Below are 19,927 nucleotides of genomic sequence, written 5' to 3' on the forward strand. Positions count from 1 at the left end.
TTACAATCTTGATTTGCTCAACATTATTTGCAAACGTTTTCGAGTGTTTATTCCATGTTTTCTTCGAGCGATGGTGAATTTCCTCCTTTTCACATTTTATTTCATTTATTTTATTCATTTACTAATGGATTCATTTTATTTTTTATTTTTCGTCAGAGGTTAGGACAATTGCTCACTGACTAGATTATCCATACAAAGTGATCCTGGGGAAAACTTTCCGCTGCAAATTAAATTTACTAACACACATATATATATATATATATATATATATATATATATATATATATATATAAATATATGTGTGTGTGTGTGTGTGTGTGTGTGTGTGTGTGTGTGTGTGTGGTGTAGGTGTTTCGGTGCATAGAAGAAACATAGAGCGAAACCGGTCAGGGAGAAACTCGGAACTAGACCCTTGACTTCTTTTTCCACCTTCAACTTGTCACAATGTACCAGCAATGTGCCCCTTTTTGGAATGTAAAGCCACGAAGAGCCACACATTCTGTAGATTGAGAGAGGAAAACCACCAAAGACTTGAGTGAAGTTAATTACTTGAAGGTTCTATCCTAAACGTGTAGTATTGTTGGGTAGAACTTACCTAACTATTCTAGACTTTTTGCAGTCACTTGGACATATAATCAAACTAGATAAACACTCAATTTTTGACATTTTATTTGAAAAATCACTCACCACTTAATACGTGCGTACAATGAATGTCAGTAAAAATTGACTGATATTATATAAACACCCTTTATATTGGGTACACTACTATCTAATAAGTTTCTTTTTAATAGTGACTTATTTCTGGTATAACATAGTCCACACGTGTGCATGAAAATGTCGGAAAAATACCAATAAAGGGTTATTATATTGAAATAAATGTTTGGTGACAAGTCGTCCATTTTCATTGTGGGCAACTGACCGGTGCGCGTTTGTCGATGATCATGCCACGGAAACACCTTTTCAATTCAAGGCAGTTGAAACAAAAGCCTGGTTCATTTTAACATTGTCAATGACCTTCCAGGTGCTTGGGTGGCCATTCCCCACAAGTTTTTGTTAAACAAATCTAGCATATGCTGTTCGTATAGCTATTCTCATCTACAGTTGACTAATGGATAAGGGATTGATTGTTCCATGGAAATTGTCCAATCATTGAGAGTTGGCGTTTGGAATAAAATATTTTAGTTTTAATCTAAGTTAACAATAGCACATTATTTTCATATTTTATTCCGTGGCCCAAACGGCCCTTTTGTTGACAATACAACAAGAATTAATAATTAAAACATATGTGGGTTCTTTTGTGATTTCTCGTGGTATCTTGTCCTTATACCTACATATAACATACCTCGTAGAAAGAAATACCACAAAATGTTATTCTATGCAAAATGATTTAGTGTCCATTGATCCACTGTCAATTTTCCCAGTGTGCAATTGTCCACATTCATCTGTTAGGATAGAATATGTGTTACGCGCGTTACGATCAAATTGCATTGGTTTATTTATTTATCCTTGTGTTATCCAATAAGTACACAAGATACATACATATACCAAAGGCTTTTCCCCCTTACACGGAGGGTAGCCAAAAAGAAAAAGGCAGAGAAATCACTCCCACCCATTTCATATTCCACTCTCCTCCCTCCCTTGTATCTTGGCACCTCCTCACAAGATCCTGTGATTAAAGACGAATTGCCTCGTTGATGCGACTTCTGTTCCTCGAAGTCGACTACACGCCCTCGCCGATGATGAGAACCACAACGACGCAGTAGACGATGAGGAGAATCCCGAAAAGAAGGGGGTAGCCAACGCGCATGGTCCGCAGAAGCCACTTGGAGCGTTCCTTTACAGGGAAAGTTTTACTGACGACTTTGCCCGAGGGCTCCTGGAACAGCCTTATAGGTTTTACCTGCAGGAGGAACGACGGGATTGAACAGTTAAAGCAATGATTCCCATAATGCTGCTAACTTGTGCTACTTCTGTTACAATGCAACTGCTAGATCAACGTCTGATTTCTGTTGGTTCTACAAGGTTATGTGTCTTGACTTGAGCTTTCTAAGATAAGGCCTTAAACTAGAATTAGCTAGATACACAATGTTTCCTAAAGCCGTGAGTTTCGTGTGGTAACCCTAAGGTTAGAATATATCTAGGTTTCCTAAGAACGTGACCGCTCTCTCAACCCACCTTGGACACCGCCCGGTCACTCGCGAGCAGTTTGTCGACGACTGTGTGCATGATGAGTATGGAGCAGATAATGCCTATGGCACCGAACATCCAAGCGTCGATCAACTTGAAGTATGAATTTCTAGGCAGCTGATTGGTCAGCTGGTTCAGGAGGGTTGTCAGGACGAGTAGCGTAGTTGTGGTTGTGATCGCACGCACCTACTCCTCCCAACAGCATCACATAAGTAATGAAAATGCGGGCATTGGGATTATGATGTGTTTGAACAGAAGTTGGGTGTCGTTTTTCTCTCACCCACTTTCCCAAAATAGTTTGTTTTGAATATATTACTTTTCCATTGTCTCTATTTTATTATTTTCACCCACGCGTTCACGTGGAATGTAAGGAGTTTATTATTCTCACCTGGAAATTGTTGATGTCGAAGTAAGTAGTGAGATAGGCGAGGCTAACGAAGAAAATAGAAGGAAGATAGATGTTGAAAATGGCAAAACTCCACTGACGGCTAAAAGTGACAGCTACCTGTTGGCATAAATTAAGGTTGACTGCGACAATATATAATGTGTTTGCAAATAATTGCAGTAATATTTATCATTTATGACAAAATGCGGAAGAACATGTAATGCCATTGGCGATATGTCGCGAACAGTTTTGCGGCTGTCATGAGACGCCGAAACTTGGTTTTGTGACATTCGAAAATTAGACGAACGGCTCTTACTAAGTACCGTAACACGAAATACATTGAAAGAAATGTCTACTTTTGAATTAAAGATACTTTTTAACTAGACTTTCTGCTGAAAATGAAGTACAATTTGTATAGTCCTGATGATAAGTTATAAATATTATTTGGAACTGTAATGGAATCTCTTGACATTTCTAGTAAATACAGTATAAATACCTAATTTACTAGAGGAATATATATATATATATATATATATATATATATATATATATATATATATATATATATATATATATAGTTTATCTAAATTGTTAATTTTCACTTATTTGTATGTTTGTTAAGATATTTGTTTTAGATAAGATATTTGTGTACATATTATAGATTATCTATTTATGTACCTAATTTATTATCTATATATTTAAATTATCTATATGTTTATTGAAATTATTTATTGATTAAATTCACTCTAGTTTCCGTTTGTCTTTTTCGTATTTTCATCACCTTAGTTTGGTGTATTAATTGTTCACGTATTAGTCTTAGAATATATTTTTCAACTTAGAATTTGTTGCTATTGAGGTCTCTAGAAGCGACCTCAATCGATTCTTAGAAGCTCTGCAATTTGGAATCTTGTCTTGTATATTCATTACATTTATCCACGGTGTTACCGCAATCTATTATCACGTTTTTTCGACATTCTTGGATACTCGTTCAGATGTGATGGATGGTGGTATCTGAATTTCGTGTTGAGAATTTGGATGTTTTGATTTTGCTTGGAGTGTACGGGCGTTTTTTTTTCACTTTACAAAGGCGGAACATGCCGACAGACCTTTTGGTCCATATCTAGGTCGGATGCGAAAAATCATAATGATATAAATAAATGAATAAGTAAAAACTATAATAATGTAAATAATAAATATGATAAATAAATAAATGCATAGGTATAGTTAAATAATAAACAAACAGGTAAATAGTAAATATTAATGAATTGACATATAAATAATAATAAATAAGAATCAAGCAAATCATAAACGAACGGACAAATGATAAAACAAATAAACAAATAACATAAAATAAATGATAGTCCTTTTATATAAGAACATAAGAATGAAGGAGACTGCAAGAGACCATAAGGCCTACACTAGGCAGCTCCGTATCCATCACCACCTGCCATCTATTATTCACCGTTTATTTATTATGCATCCAATCTTATTGAAAAAATTCCCATATATTTCGTGTTATATATAACCTTCTATTTAATGATATTTATCTATTATCACCCATTTAGTGTTATTTGTCTTGAATCCGGGACATATTACCACATCTCATTATTTATATATATATATATATATATATATATATATATATATATGTACATATATATATATATATATATATATATATGTATGTATGTATATATATTATAATGATGACCCACTTTCGGAGAAAAATAAGCGAAAGTATAAAGACCTGTATATTTCGATCACTAACTGTGATCCTCTTTAGCAGATGTGAAGGGGATCACAGTTAGTGATCGAAATATGCAGGTTATACATACATACATATATCAAGGCTTTTTCCCCCTTACAAGGGAGGTAGCCAAAAAGGCATAAAATAATTTCCACCCATTCCATCCCTCAATACACTCCACACCCCTCCACCCTCACTCTTATCTGAGCACCTCCTGGATGACGGGTCATCCCTGCAACTTGTCAACTGCCCTGGGTCAGAAGTAGTGTCGCAAGACACAACACATCCACAGCAAGGCCGCTTCATTAAATCGGCGACCCCCCCTCTCTCCATAAAAGGAGAGGACGGGGAGAAATCCCTTCGGGCTACGTCAAAATTTACTCACACATACTACCTCACCCCCCATCCTCCCGCCAATTCCACCTCATGCAATCACATCCTCCATATACAACCATCCTCCATTCACCCCTGTCTTCTGTCCTCTCCCGTCCTTCCTCAACAGACATTCCCCTCTTCCCCAAAGCCCCCTTCACTCCATCCATCCACCTCATCCTAGGACGTCCCCTCATGTTCACTCCCTCCACATCTGCCTTCCATACCTCTTTTACTAGTCTTTCTTCACTCATTCTTTCCATGTGTCCAAACCATCCTAATATTCTTTCATCAACCCTATCTCCCAACTCCTTTTCCACCCCTGTTCTCCTCCTCACCTCCTCATTCCTCACTCTATCTAGCCAAGTAACACCCATCATACTTTTCAGACACCTCATCTCAAACACATTCAAACTCCTTCTCTCTTCCTCTCTTATGTTCCACGTTTCTGCCACGTACAGTGCTGTTGGCACAATCATTCCTTCATACAGTCTCCTCTTCGCATCCATTCCCAAATGTCTATTCCTCATTAGACTCTTTAATCCACCAAGGCATTTACTCGCTTCTCTCAATCTACATTCTACCTCCACCTTTTCCTGCCACATTTGCACCCAAATATCTAAAACTATCCACTTCCTCCAGTCGCTCTCCCTTAATGCTCACTTCCAGTCTACTGCCACTTCTATCACATACTCTCCCAAACTCTGCCACCAACTTCCTCAATCCCTCCTCCGATCCTGCCACAAGCGCAGTGTCGTCCGCAAACAACAGCTGGCTCACCTCCCACTTTTCTCCATTTTCTTTAACCATCTCCAATCCCTTGCCCACTACCCTTGCATTTACCTCTCGCACTACCCCATCCATGTATAAGTTGAACAGCCAGGGCGACATAACGCATCCTTGGCGAAGTCCACCTTTACCTCGAACCACTCACTCTCTCATTTCCAATCCTGACACAAGCTCTACTACTCTCATAAAAACTCTTGACAGCTCCCAGAAGCTTTCCTCCTATCCCGTATATCTGCATAACCTCCCACAGTGCCTTTCTGTCTACCCTATGATAAGCCTTTTCCAGATCCATAAAAGCCCAGGTCATTATACTTTCGCTTATTCTTCTCCGAAAGTGGGTCATTAGTATCATTTTACAAATGTGCTACGACATAAGCTTTGTTGTGATATATATATATATATATATATATATATATATATATATGTGTGTGTGTGTGTGTGTGTGTGTGTGTGTGTGTGTGTGTGTGTGTGTGTGTGTGTGTGTGTGTGTGTGTGTGTGTGTGCGTGTGTGTAATGCTGTTGTGCCGATGGAATGTTTCTGTAATATCCCTAAGTGCATAAAAATGTAGTCTAGACTGCCGAGAATGTAGGCCAATCTTTAAATTCTTAAAACTGAATTTCTGATTTAACACCTTTATGAATACAGTTCACCAAAAAACCGTAGTTAGTCTTTAAGTATGATACTTCATTATACTGGTAGAAATATATATAACATTAAGGGTAAATCAGGCAAAATAAAAATAAAACTTAACCATACGTCAGGTATAGGAAACATGTAGAGTGAAGAAAGGTGTAGCTATAAGGAACCAGTTCTAACAGCACTGACAATTGCAATGCATCATCCATGGTGTTGCATTAAGGCGCTATGCACAGGGACTCCTGCCCTTTTTGTGGTAAAGTGACCTACCAACTTTTGAGTGTTCTATTTTGTGGAGAAAATTATCCGAGTAACACATAATAAACGCCCCATGCTATACTGTTATCACCTGATACATAGGTACTACATGTGTTTATAAAATAACAAACATCCATTCATTAGTATGTGAATCAGTCTCATAATACACAAGACTTTACAAATTTCTTTCATTTTAGCAGTTATCCTACATCCCAAATATAAACCAAGCATTACTATTCATGTGGTATGCTTACGTATTTTAGTTACTGTGTAACAGTAATAATGTAATGATAATAATTTATGAGAAGTGGGAAAGTGGATGTGAGAAAATGTCCGTATACCTTCCCTATTATCATCTATTTAGTGTTATTTGTCTATTGATATCTATCTATTGTTATTTGTCTATTAATATCTATCTATTGTTATTTGTCTATCAATAACTATTTACTGTTATTTATCAATTACTATCTACTTATTGCTACTTATCTATTACTATTTTTGTTATTCGTCTATTATTATGTATTTAGTGTTATATATCTATCATTATCTATTTAGTTATTTATCTTTTATGATATATTTATTGTTTTTTTTTTACTAAATCTATTTATTGTTTTTTTTACTAAATCTATTTAGTGATGTTTATTTATCATAATTTATTTCGTGTTATGTGTAATCTATTTAGTGTTAGTTTTCTATTATGATTTATTTAGTGTTATTCATATACTATTTATTTATTTATGCATCTGACCTTCACTATTGTACCACATCAACTCATGGGTCGAAAAAAATCCTTTGCTAATATCTCTAGGATCAATTGGTCACTTTAGAAATTCATAAACAAATACCATTACGTGCCTCACGCAACACAAGTCATAGAATTCGTTTTTTGTCGGAAATACACACACGCCTGCAAGCCGTTGTCAAAGGAACTGCCAGAGAAATATCGACACACTTGGTAAAGTGCTTACCTCATGTGCTTCTTGTAAGATTCCACGGTAAATTATTCGAAGTAAATATTCGGCGTTGAATATTCTTTTAGATTTGGAGACTAATTTTCACTCGCGACAAAAATCATATATTTTTTTTACCTGATACTGTTCCTCCGTTCTTCAGCTGCCCTCTAATATTTAATTTAATACCTCTGACCTTCTTTATCGCTATCTGATGAAATTCCCATTTGAAGCAACATTTAGCACACAGATAAATTGACGTTTAATTACTCAAAATGTACGAACTCGAGAAAATGCAAATTTAAGTAAAAGTTCTTGATATCGCATTTAATACCTGAAATGCAAATTGTGACGTCAGCCATTTTCCTTTCTTTGTTATTTTTCTTTGCAAGAACCTCACTCCTTTCCCGCGCAATGGAAGATCGGAAAGTGAAATCTTATTATTACGGTTAGCAGACACTTTTTATATATAAAAAGGCTTTAGTTGTGCAATCTTCAAATCAAACAGATATGAAATGCAATGTCAGTGCAGTTCGCTGTTATTTGTCGACGACATAAAATAGTTGGTAATTGCAATTTGGAAGCAAAATGTGCCTTTCAGTTCAATTGAATATTTGAAATTCGGTATATCGGATATTCGTCTTATTATATTCGAAATATATGTAGATAGATATTCCTTGTCAATTTTTCAATAGAATTTGACATCTACGTTCTTGCATTTGACGTATTCCATTGCACCGAATGACACCCAGAACGCATGAATATAGGTGACAAATAAATTCAAACCTTGTGTGTGTATGATAATGCTGTGACCTCACACACCCTTGCTTAAAGGGGACAGTAACGGCCTGTAGTATTAATGGAAGATGTCCTTGCTGTCATTTATTTTATATAATTTGTTTATTTGTTAGCTATTATTTGTCCGTTTATTATTATTTGTCTGTTTGTTTATTATTATTAGATTGCTTAATTATCATTTATCTGTCATTTTATTATCATTTACCATTTACCTGTTTGTTTATTATTTAACTTTACTATTTATTTACTTTATTTATTATTTAACTTTACTATTTATTTACTTTATTTATTATTTAACTTTACTATTTATTTACTTTATTTATTATTTAACTTTACTATTTATTTACTTTATTTATTATTTAACTTTACTATTTATTTACTTTATTTATTATTTAACTTTACTATTTATTTACTTTATTTATTATTTTAATTGTATGTACTTATTCATTAATCTATTATTATTATAATTTTTCGCATCCGACCTAGTCATGGACCAAAAGTTCTCCTGTCGGCATGCTCCGCCTTTGTAATCCTTTTTAATATCGCACAAGATATTTAAGGAGCCTCCAATCACTGAAGGAGGTTGCGTAACTCTGATCCATAAGGATTCAGTTTAAATTTCTTGACGTATTAATTACATGCGAAGTTCAATTGGGTTAGTGGACTGACCAATCCAGGGACTTAGAACAAATAACTAGTGGGCACAGTTCAATGCTAGTAAGTGTGTGTGTGTGTGTGTGTGTATTCCCCTCGGAACTGCTGCAGCCTCTTTTCGAGACAGCCAGACACCACCCTACGGCAGTGAGCTCAGAGCTCATTATTAGGTCACAACTCCTTGACTAACCTTGTGAGGCCAGTGCCTTACCAATCCGCCACCGGGCCGTGTGTGTGTGTGTGTGTGTGTGTGTGTGTGTGTGTGTGTGTGTGTGTGTGTGTGTGTGTGTGTGTGTGTGTGTGTGTGTGTGTGTGTGTGTGTGTGTGTGTGTGTGTGTGTGTGTGTGTGTGTGTGTGTGTGTGTGTGTGTGTGTGTGTGTGTGTGTGTGTGTGTGTGTGCATTTACCTGGTTGTATTATACAGGAAGGGGAGCTCTGCTCGTGATGACCCGTTTTTGTATCTCGCAAGATCAAGTGAGTGTATGCGTGTGTGCTCGCGCGCATGTGAACAATACATGAGTGTGATTCACGATGGTTTGGATCACGTGTTGGGCTCGTGATCGACAGCTCCTACCATCCCGGATGACTCTTTCTACGGCTAATGCTGACCACACACACACGCACACACTCACGCATGCACACACACACACATCCAGACAGACAGACAGACACACACACACACACACACATCCAGACAGACAGACACACACACACACACACAATAAAATGGGATGATATAAATACAAGAGGACACGGAAAGAAAATCAAGAAAGACAGCTATAGAAGAAATCTGAAAAAAAAGAACAGCTTTCCTCACAGAGTAATAGACATTTGGAACAAGTTAGATGAGAAAGTGATGTGTGTAAAAACAATACTTAAATTCAAAAACAGTCTAGATAAAATGAAATATAAAGACGGGATACCACGAGCATAGCTCCCCTTCCCGTAAAATACAACTAGGTAAATAAAAATAGGTAAATACACACACTTCACCCCATGCGTGTATTTTCCTAATTGTCACAATTAAGAGTAGCACCGCCGTCGGACGATACAAAGACTTGAGTAAGCGAAACTATATATATCAATTGCTAACTGGAGAGGATTGCAGTGTTGTTAGTTGTAATTTACAAATGTGTTACTACATTTCTCACCAGTTACCTAAATTGTATTACACATGAAAGGAGAAACGCTCGTCGAGTCCCGTTTCTTTTTCTCCACTTCATCATATGTCGTATGTGCGTTTACGAATGACAGCCATGAATAAGGAACGACAAGAAATGGCGATCCTAGACGAGGATTTGAATTCTTGGCAATCACACTTTTTCAATCTTGTGACAAATTAACTTACGCGACAGAAACTCTGGAACTTTATATGTATTGAGGCAATCATCATTAGACTTCTATGGAAGGTGAAAGTATAAAATGTCGACAATTTATGTGCACTCAGTAAACCCATTAGTATCTGGCGAATTATATATATTTGTGTGTTGCAACAGTAACCACATAAAACACGTGAATAAAGCTATTTTGCTGATATCCTCGTAGTTTTAGCAAAATATTTGTGTGTGTGTGTGTGTACACTTTGAATGTAGCTTTTAGTCATAACCACACTATCAAAGACTACCTTATTAATAATTCTGTAAATCGCCAAAAAAGGGTATGTATGCCAAATTCCTTGCCAACACGTAACCAGTTATACATTAGTCAAACGACAAAAAAGCTATCAGAATAGAACAAGCGAAACGTACATACATACATACATATACCAAGGCTTTTTCCCCCTTACCAGGGGGGTAGCCAAAAAGGACAAGGCACAAAAACATTCCCACCCATTTCATCCCCGAAAACACTCCACACCCCTCCACACCCAAGCGAAACGTAGTCAGGAATAAACTCAGACTAAGACTCCTGTGTTTCCTACTCCATTTACGTCAATAGAACTAGATAGAAAATGTGTAAAAAAGGAAATGGAACAAGTGCTATTTATAAACACCTAAGCACTCTAATCATCCTACTGGGTAAGATAATGTCACTGTAACGACTTTCAGCAACAACTTAGTTGAAAAGGAATATTATTAAAAGTACTTTAATTAAATCCACATAGTATGCTAATGTTAATTTTAATCTAGGGTTGTGTAAACTAGATAATCATATCTGTAAATCAATAGCAAGTATTACCATTACATGTAAATTAGATTTATTAGACATTTGATCCTCATCTTGTACACATAGAAAATGCCCTACTCTTGATATTGTGCCCACGGCGATGTCCCACGATCCTTTTTTTCCTACTATTATACTCTGCTTGTTTGTGCTCTAATGCATTTCTGCACTGACGGTGTAATACACGAAAGCGCTCTGCTCTGGTTGTTTCTCTTCAAAGTGGTTAACCTTGCATTTCTAAAACACACTTGTGTGGTTGTATGTTTTTGTTATTATTTTTTTTTTTTTACTTTAGATTGGAAAGCTTGTAAAATATAATTACTACTTCCATTGCTGTCATTTTAACGGGGTGTAGACACACGCACCTCGTGGTGCAGTGATTAGAGTTCCCGGCTACCACTACGGTGGTCTGGGTTCGAATCTCACCCAGGGCTAAAATAATTTCAATATCGTTGCGCTGCGGGTAGTTACTCCAACTCTCGTAGGCGGGGAGTTGGGTGTGTGTGTGTGCGTGTAAGGTCACAACATTACCCATAGATCGGTCATATACACACACGCGATCCAAGACCATGGTGAACCATACATACACACACACACACACACACACACACACACACACACACACGCACACACACACACACACACACACACACACACATACACACACACGGCTGAACTTTGATCTCATCTCTTAACCTCGACTTGACTGTAGATACTGTTGTTGATCCTGCGCATGCTCAGTCGGTCGATGGTGTACTCCATGAGCTGACGCTGCCCCTGGAACCGGACGCCCTGAGCAGCCAACTTCTTGTCCTCCTCCGCCGCCTTAGGCCCTTCTTCGGGCGAAGCGGGGAGCTCTCCCTCTGCTGCCTCTCCTTCAGGTCTCGTCGTCGCCTCGACCACCACCTTAGGGTTCAAGTACAACTTCGTCTTCGCTGCCGAGGTTAGGGTGAAGTAGAAGGAGCAGCGCTAGGGGGTGTAGGGGTGAAAAGAGAAGAACGTTACTTCTGCAGGAATGAATGAAAAGGGCGTTGTTGGGGCGGAGGGAGGTGGAGGAGGAGTGTGGGAGGTTATTTCTGAAGAAGCCCTGCTTGCGTTTGGCCTCTCTCCTACACTCTGGGAGTATTTGGATCGGTGGGAAAAGTGTATTGCTGGGGAGGAAAGAATGAGGCTAGGATTAGAAATGAGGCAAGGGAGTACTCCTGCACTTTCATACAAACACGACACACTTCCCCCATACTCCACATAAAAATGAAGGAGACTGCAAGAGACCATAAAGCCTACACAATCTGTTCCATGCTCACCTTTCATCCCCATCCATAAATCACGCTATGGCTTAGAAGATGGATCAACTATCATACCAAGAATCCTTGTAGGAATCCCAAGGATCTGCAGAGATCCTGAAGCACCTCGCGACGTATTGCGTCAAATGCCTTCCTCAGTTCAATCAAATAATCATCGTCAGTGACGAGGGTGAAACTCGACGGTCCGCAAGAACACGGAGCACTAGGATAAGACCAGTTGTAGACTTACTAGGAGTGAATCTAGACTTCTTAAGGCCTTTGGGAATCACCTGAATAATTGTCACTCCAAACTTAGGCAGGGTGATCATTCTTCACGTGGTCTATTCTGCGGTGACCGTTCTTCAGGTTAGGTTAGGGATTGTCACCCCAGGATAACCCATCTGAAGAATTGTCATTCCAAACTTCGGCAGAGTGATAATTCTTCACGTACGCTATTCTTGGGTGGCCATTATTCAGGTTTGGTTAGGTTAGGTTAAGAATCATCACCCCAGGATAACCCATCTGAAGAATTGTCCCCCATAATAGCCCATCTGAAGAATTATCACCGTCGAAGTTTGGGGTGACAATTTGTCAGGTGATCCATTGGAGTGAACCCGGAAACGGGTAAGCACCGTACCCGGTAAAACGAGGGGTATAATATCAAGATAATCCTTAACAACCCATCGGTGTGACTCCTGTCTCTGAAAGCAGGAACCCTCAACCTTCTAGAACAGAGGTTCTTAACTTGGGGGTACCTGTACCCCCAAGGGGCACAAAACCTTGAACCCGGGGGGGGGGATACGAGACATGATAGCCAGTACAATGGTACTGTGTATTTGCAACGAGAAAGCAAAGCAAGGTTTGTATCACTAACCTTTTTCATATGTTTGCATTGTATTTGTATTGGATGGGAGTACTAAGGGCACTGGAAAAGGTTTAAGAACCACTAATCTAGAAGTAATCTATTTCTTAGATTCAGAGACATGAGGACCAGCACATACTGCATCACCTATGCTCTCAGTGCCAGTGACAGCATTGAAATCTCCCATAAGCGTAGGGATGCCACGCACAACAATCACGCAAATTAGTGACCCAATACTGTGGCTTTTTTTTTTTTTTAATTTGTTTCTTGGCCATCTGGATGTCCAGTGCACCCTCGTCACTGACGGTGATTATTGAGTTAAAAGGAGTTTGGGTTCTCTTTGAATTGTTTTGTTTTCTTTCTTGTCCATCTGGGTGTTCAGTACATCCTCGTCACTGACGGTGATTATTAATTTAAAAAGAGTTTGTATTCTCTTTAGATTGGTTTGTTTTGTTTCTTGTCCACCTGGGTGTCCAATACACTCTCCTCACTTTTGGAACAGCAGTAGGAGAGTCGGCTTAGTCACCGACAACCCTACCATGCGACAGGTAGTGCTGGGTTACATGACATCCGTCTAAGACCAACTGTTGCCTCGTCTGATAAATGACTAACCGTGCATAGAAAGACAAAGGCAGTCGCAAAAAATAAACAATTCAAAATTAAATTAGATCCGGTGACGACATCATGATTTTCCGCAATTAATATGATATAATGCCACTATCCATCAAATGTATTTTTGTTTATATATATATATATATTAGTGATACCCGTACCAGACGCGGGAACTACATAAATAGCATTATAATATCTTCGGGTGACCAATTTATCATTCCAATTTAATTGGTTTGGAAGGGCGAACGGCCAGTTTTAATTTCTTTACTCAAATATGGATGAACTCGAGAGGGGTCCCGTTCCACTCCATGCGTATGAGAGCGTGACGAGTTGACCTGATATAACAAAGTTATGTTCTAGGGTCAATACGCAATAATTCAGTCCATTGGTCACCCACCCGCCCGTACGCTGTATTGATTCCATCTTTTATGCAGAAGATATTCTGCCTAGAATATCTTTAGCGACACCCTTTCGGACCAGAGCCACTCAAGCATTCTTTAATCATTGGAGGTTCATCTCTATTTAATAAAAGGGAAGTTGATACTTTTAGGTTTCTGTTATTCCTCCCTTGTGCTATTCTCCCTGCGTCTCACTCTCCCTAGCCGAAGAACTCTATATAGACACCTACCTCTTCTGTGCGAAATTGTTCCCCAAGGAAAGAAAAGTTGGTAATTGCTGATTCTGGTCATCGTTCATGTGTTTATCTGTAGTTTACCAGCGGTTCTATCCTTGTGAGTAATCTCGCCCCTCTGCTGTACGTCAGCTCCGAAGATTTGAACTCGCCGTGGCAGAGCCTGGGTTTGTGGCCTCTGTTCATATTGTCGACATTTCCTTCGAACATAATGATTACTAAGGCGTGTTCATGTCCTCGATCCGGACTCCCACCCGTCAAGTGTTTGTCACATACATTTTTATCAACGATGACCAGCGCTTCTATCCTTGAGAACAATATCGCTCTAGAGGTAAATCGTAGATGTGGTCTAGGAGAGATGTAAAGTTAGTAGTAAAACGGAGTGTGTATGTGTGTGTGTATGTGGAGATGTCTCCAGACATATAAGAACGCTGCGTGACTTTGATCCTTAGGGATGCCACTAAATCACATAAAATACCAAATACAAACTCATGGATTCAGTAATTACACAGGACACAGGAACTCGAGGAAAGGAAACGTACGACTTATCCGCTTCATCATTTTCTGACCTGGCCAAACATCGCCGCCTTCTCTTTTCTTTCTCTCAATTTATTTCCTCTCATGATGAGCCACTAACTCAAGGAAATACTCATTACAGCTATCATTAACGTCCCCGCGCGCTTCGCGTCCGTAAATTCGCCTGGAAAAGCTGGATCCAAATCAATAAATGACGAAAATTAGTAGGGAGGAGGGGGGAGAATGTTCGTCACGTTGCCTGTTCATGAGAACAACCCCCAACCCCAACCCCCAGTCTCATTTCCATTAAATTTTGACTGGAGAGATGGCGTGGAACTAAAACATCAGGCGTGTGATTGATCCTGTAAGGTTGGTAGCCATGGATAGCATTTGGCGATGACAGCAAATACACGTGTAGCATTTGCTAATGACAACAAACACATAGGTAGCATTTGCTGATGACAACAAATACATGGGTAATATTTGCTGGCAACATATACATAGGTAGCATTTGCTAATGACAACAAATACATGAGTAACATTTGCTGGCAACAACAAATACACGGTTAGCATTTGCTAATGACAACAAATACATAGGTAGCATTTGCTGATGACAACAAATACATGGGTAACATTTGCTGGCAACATATACATAAGTAGCATTTGCTGATGACAACAAATACATGGGTATCATTTGCTGGAAACTACACATACACGGGTAGCAATTGCTGACAACAACAAATACACGGGTAGCATTTGCTAATGACAACAAATACACGGGCAGCATTTGCTAATGACAACAAATACATGGGTAGCATTTGGTGATGACAACAAACAGTTAGTTCTAAGGTTAATTATCGAACTAATCGTACAAGGATGAGGTTTAACGCTCGCGACGTTCCAAATCAAGGGTTTGATCGAGTTTAATCTTAAACCAGAGTCATCTTTAACTCGCGTAGGCTCTGCGCATAATCATCTCAATCCCCTGCTTCGTGTGGAGATACTGACTGTTTAAGCTTTATACAATTGATGTTTTACATACTTAAGTGGTTACATCCCTCCGGACCAGAGTTACTTGATTTACAGACTAATATTATATATATATATATATATATATATATATTAATATATATATATATATATATATATATATATATATATTATTATTATTGTTATTATTGTTATTATTGTTATTATTATTATCATCATTATTATTATTTATTTATTTTTATTATCATTATTTTTTTTTTACGATGGAAAACTCTGGATGGATCAGAACTTTCGCCCGTGACAATACCTTTACTGAGGAACAGGAGCTACCCTCCCTCCCTCTCCCTTCCTCGCTCCCCGCAGGACTCGATGCGCGGCTTACCTGTGTGTCGAAGGGGTAGTGGCTGAGGTCAAGGTTACACGCGTAGCGGGCAGAGTATTTGCGAGTCACACGCAGTGGGTTCTGGGCACCAGGGAAGAACTCCACTAAGAAGGAAAACATAGATAATAGGTAATAAACAACAAACGATAAACAATAAACAATAGACAATAAATAATGAATAAAAATAAATGATAAATAGTACATAATAAAAAAGAATAAATAATAGCAATAATGACAATGATAACAATAATGATAATAGTAGTAATAATGATAATAGTAATAATAATGATAATGATAATAATAATAATAATAATAATAATAATAATAATAATAATAATAATAATAATAATAATAATAATAATAATAATAATAATAATAATAATAATAATGATAATGATAATAATAATAATAATAATAATAATAATAATAATAATAATAATAATAATAATAATAATAATAATAATAATAATAATAATAATAATAGTAATAATAATAATAATAATAATAATATTTATAATGATAATAATACATACATATTTCAACGGCTTTCGCCCCCTTACAAAGAAAGTTAAAAAAAAAAAAAAAAAAAAAAAACATAAAATCCACTCCCACCCGTTCCATTCCCACATAAATATAAACAGTACTTAGTGCGGGATACAATGTAGTCAATAGTATTTTCCTTGATATTTTTAGAAATAGGATCATCCATCACTACCTCACCTCAATCCAAATCCTGATCCTAATTCTCACCCCACCTTTAACCCGGGTCCAAATCCTGTCCCTTTTAAAGGAAGGAATAAAGGTTTGCTTTTGAAACTCCATTATACGTAATTTTTGCATGAAAACTTATTTTTTCGTCAATATGCAGGAAGACGTTTTTCGTTAAACATTAATGAAATAAAATTATTTTCTTTTACTAAAAAATCTACGTATAATTAAACTTAAAAAAGAAATGTTTGTTCCTTTAAAGGAGCATTATGCGCTCGTGGGTATGCAAGCAAAGTCGTGAAGACTAAAGCAAACGCACCTTCTCGCTGGTGGGTCAGGTCCCCAGACCGTGGACTGCTCTGCCGAAGTGCGACGCCCACAGTCTCGGCGTCGAGGAGCGTATGGGCGTTTCCTTTGGCGTTCGTGAAACTAACCTGGAGGAGGAAAATCGGGGAAGAACGTTGGGACACCCTCAAAGCGTTTGCAGTGCGCATGAAACACCCCCTTTGCCTCATCGATCACAGTGGGTCTCCAGACAATCACCGAATCTCGCTGGCCACTCACATTCGGGATCCAGATCTTCTCCATGACCTCAAGAGGAAGGACGTTGAGGAGTTGGTCCCGTTTGAGGTTGTTGAGGGTGATGCGTTGGTCAAACCAGGTCAAAGTCACCTGGAAATCAAGGGCGAGCTCTGCAGACCCAGTGTTGATCTCGAGGGCTAGGATGTTCATCTCGAAATTGATGGGCAAAGGATCCAAGACCTCCTTCAGGTTATGGAAGACCTCTTCCTCCTCCTCCTCCCCCCTGGATCCAGAGTCACGAGGAGCGATGTAGTTCTTGTACCCCTCGGGGAAAGAGACGATGTGACAAGCGTCTTCGTCACTCCCGTCTTCGCAATCCGCCTGTGGGCAGGATAACGAAGTGACGTCAAGTCGCGTTTGTGTCGTCCGAATCGCAATAGAATGGTGTTGAAAATAAGATGAATATAATAAAGAACAAAATGGGAAACTGTAATGTTATAACACATTTGTAAATGTACACTTTAAACCCACTATCGGGGAAATAATATCAGAAGTACAGGAAAACTGTATTTTGACCATCTGAAGAGGACTACAGATAGTAGTCGAAATATAATTTTCCTGTACTTCTAGTATAATTTCTCCGATAGAGGGTTTAAAGTGTATATTTAAAAAGAACAAAATAATATAAATAACTCACAACTGTGACATGCTCAAGGTAGAAAATCTTTCTAATCGTTTATATGAGAAGGCATTCACGAACCATTTCAAATTACGCTAGATAATGAAATACAAAGCGAATAATCTTGAGGGGCGTTGGTAATCTTCCGTAAGCACGAAACGGCACTATTTCCGGGACGATTTGAATTCTTTTCATATCGACTTAGCGATTTTACGAGAAATAATGATAGCAATGTTCTTGAAACTTCCGGCAAAACCTGATGACCAGTTAATTCTCCAATTGTCCATCATACCATTAGGCTACCCAAAATCAAGACAATGGTGATGGATGATGTAAAACAAAGATGTGTTTTTGTATTGATGTTTTGCTGCGAGCCAAGGACTTGGCCATTTAAGGCGTATTGCAACAGGAATAAAAAACTTTCATTCGAGAAAGTAATTTTTCTTCTTAGTGGAAGATGGGGTATTCCGATTGGTCCACGCCAACAAAATGCCTCGTAAACATGAAAACCTCTCCTGCATTGTGTTATTATAATTCATATGTATTTGTTTACGTTTAATTATCTATTTATGAATTAATCTATCTATTTATCTGGTTATTGATATTTTTTAATTTATCATTTTATTTACTTATATTTATTATTATTATTATTATGGACTATTATTGGACTTTGAAAAGGTGTATGATATGGTCAATAAATAAGTTCTGTGGAGTGTATTACATGTGTAGTAACAGGAGGAAGTTTGTTAAAGTTGGTTAAAAGTTTTAACATTGGTAGCTGGGCATGTGCATGGGCCGGGAATAGAATGAATGGTCTGAGATGAATGTGGGGTTGCATAAGAGTTGCGTGATGTCGCCATGGTTGTTCAATATGTATATAGGTTAAAAACGATTATGAATGTTTCCCATTATCTCTTATAGTTTTCCAGATATAAAGATTCTGTGTCCCAAGTGTGTTTTCTTAAATCTATATAAGGGAATTAGTATTTAAGAGGAAATAAATAAAAGTGCTGAAACACAATCAACAGACGAATGTTGCTGGAATGTTGAAAGAGATATTTCCCGTTCTCTCTTACACGTTTCCAGATGTATAAAGATTCTTCGTGTCTTGTGTTTTCCTGGACTGTTAAAGGAATTTTGATATTCCAGAAAAAAAGGGAGAAGAAGAAGAAGAAAAAGAAAGAAAGCTGAACCGCAATCTATAGATGAACACAGCTGGAAGAACTATGGCGTTGTGTCACCTGGAAATCACACCGCCTCATCATGGGGACACAAGATCCGTCGTCACACGTGAAAAAGTCGTCCTTGCAAGCCGTTAGCGTCAGAACAAGTGTCCTCGGGGCAGAAACGTCCTCCTCGACCTTCGAGGTTATCGCGTCCTTGTTCTTATTCCCCGGAAACCGGTGTTCCCCACAGATTTCAGGCCCAAGTGTCCACTCTTTCCTTCCCAGAGGGACTTCGTAGTCAAATTGTGGTGTGTGGGATATATACACGCCCTCTCTGAAAAAAGAGGGGCAGCAGACAGTAGTATGGAATTATATAGGTTCTCACTGAAAAAGAGGGATATCAGATAACAGAGTTAAGGAGGTTTAGGAAAAGTATAGTGATGTATAAAAGAAAGAACCTCGGACTTACTTATCAGGTAATCCTGCTTGCCATGCATCGCTCGTCCACGACATGTTGTTGATGCTGAAGCCCATAAGTAGGACCCGCCCGTTCTTGTGGCCAAACGGAACGTAGTCTGTGTTGATGGAGGGCTCGGCGCAAAGACCTCTCAGTCGCAAGCGGAGTGGGTATCGGCTC

The sequence above is a fragment of the Oratosquilla oratoria genome, chromosome 24 (genome assembly GCF_046742065.1).
Source record: "Oratosquilla oratoria isolate Oo_2021 chromosome 24, ASM4674206v1, whole genome shotgun sequence".
In the NCBI taxonomy this organism is placed as follows: Eukaryota; Metazoa; Arthropoda; class Malacostraca; order Stomatopoda; family Squillidae; genus Oratosquilla; species Oratosquilla oratoria.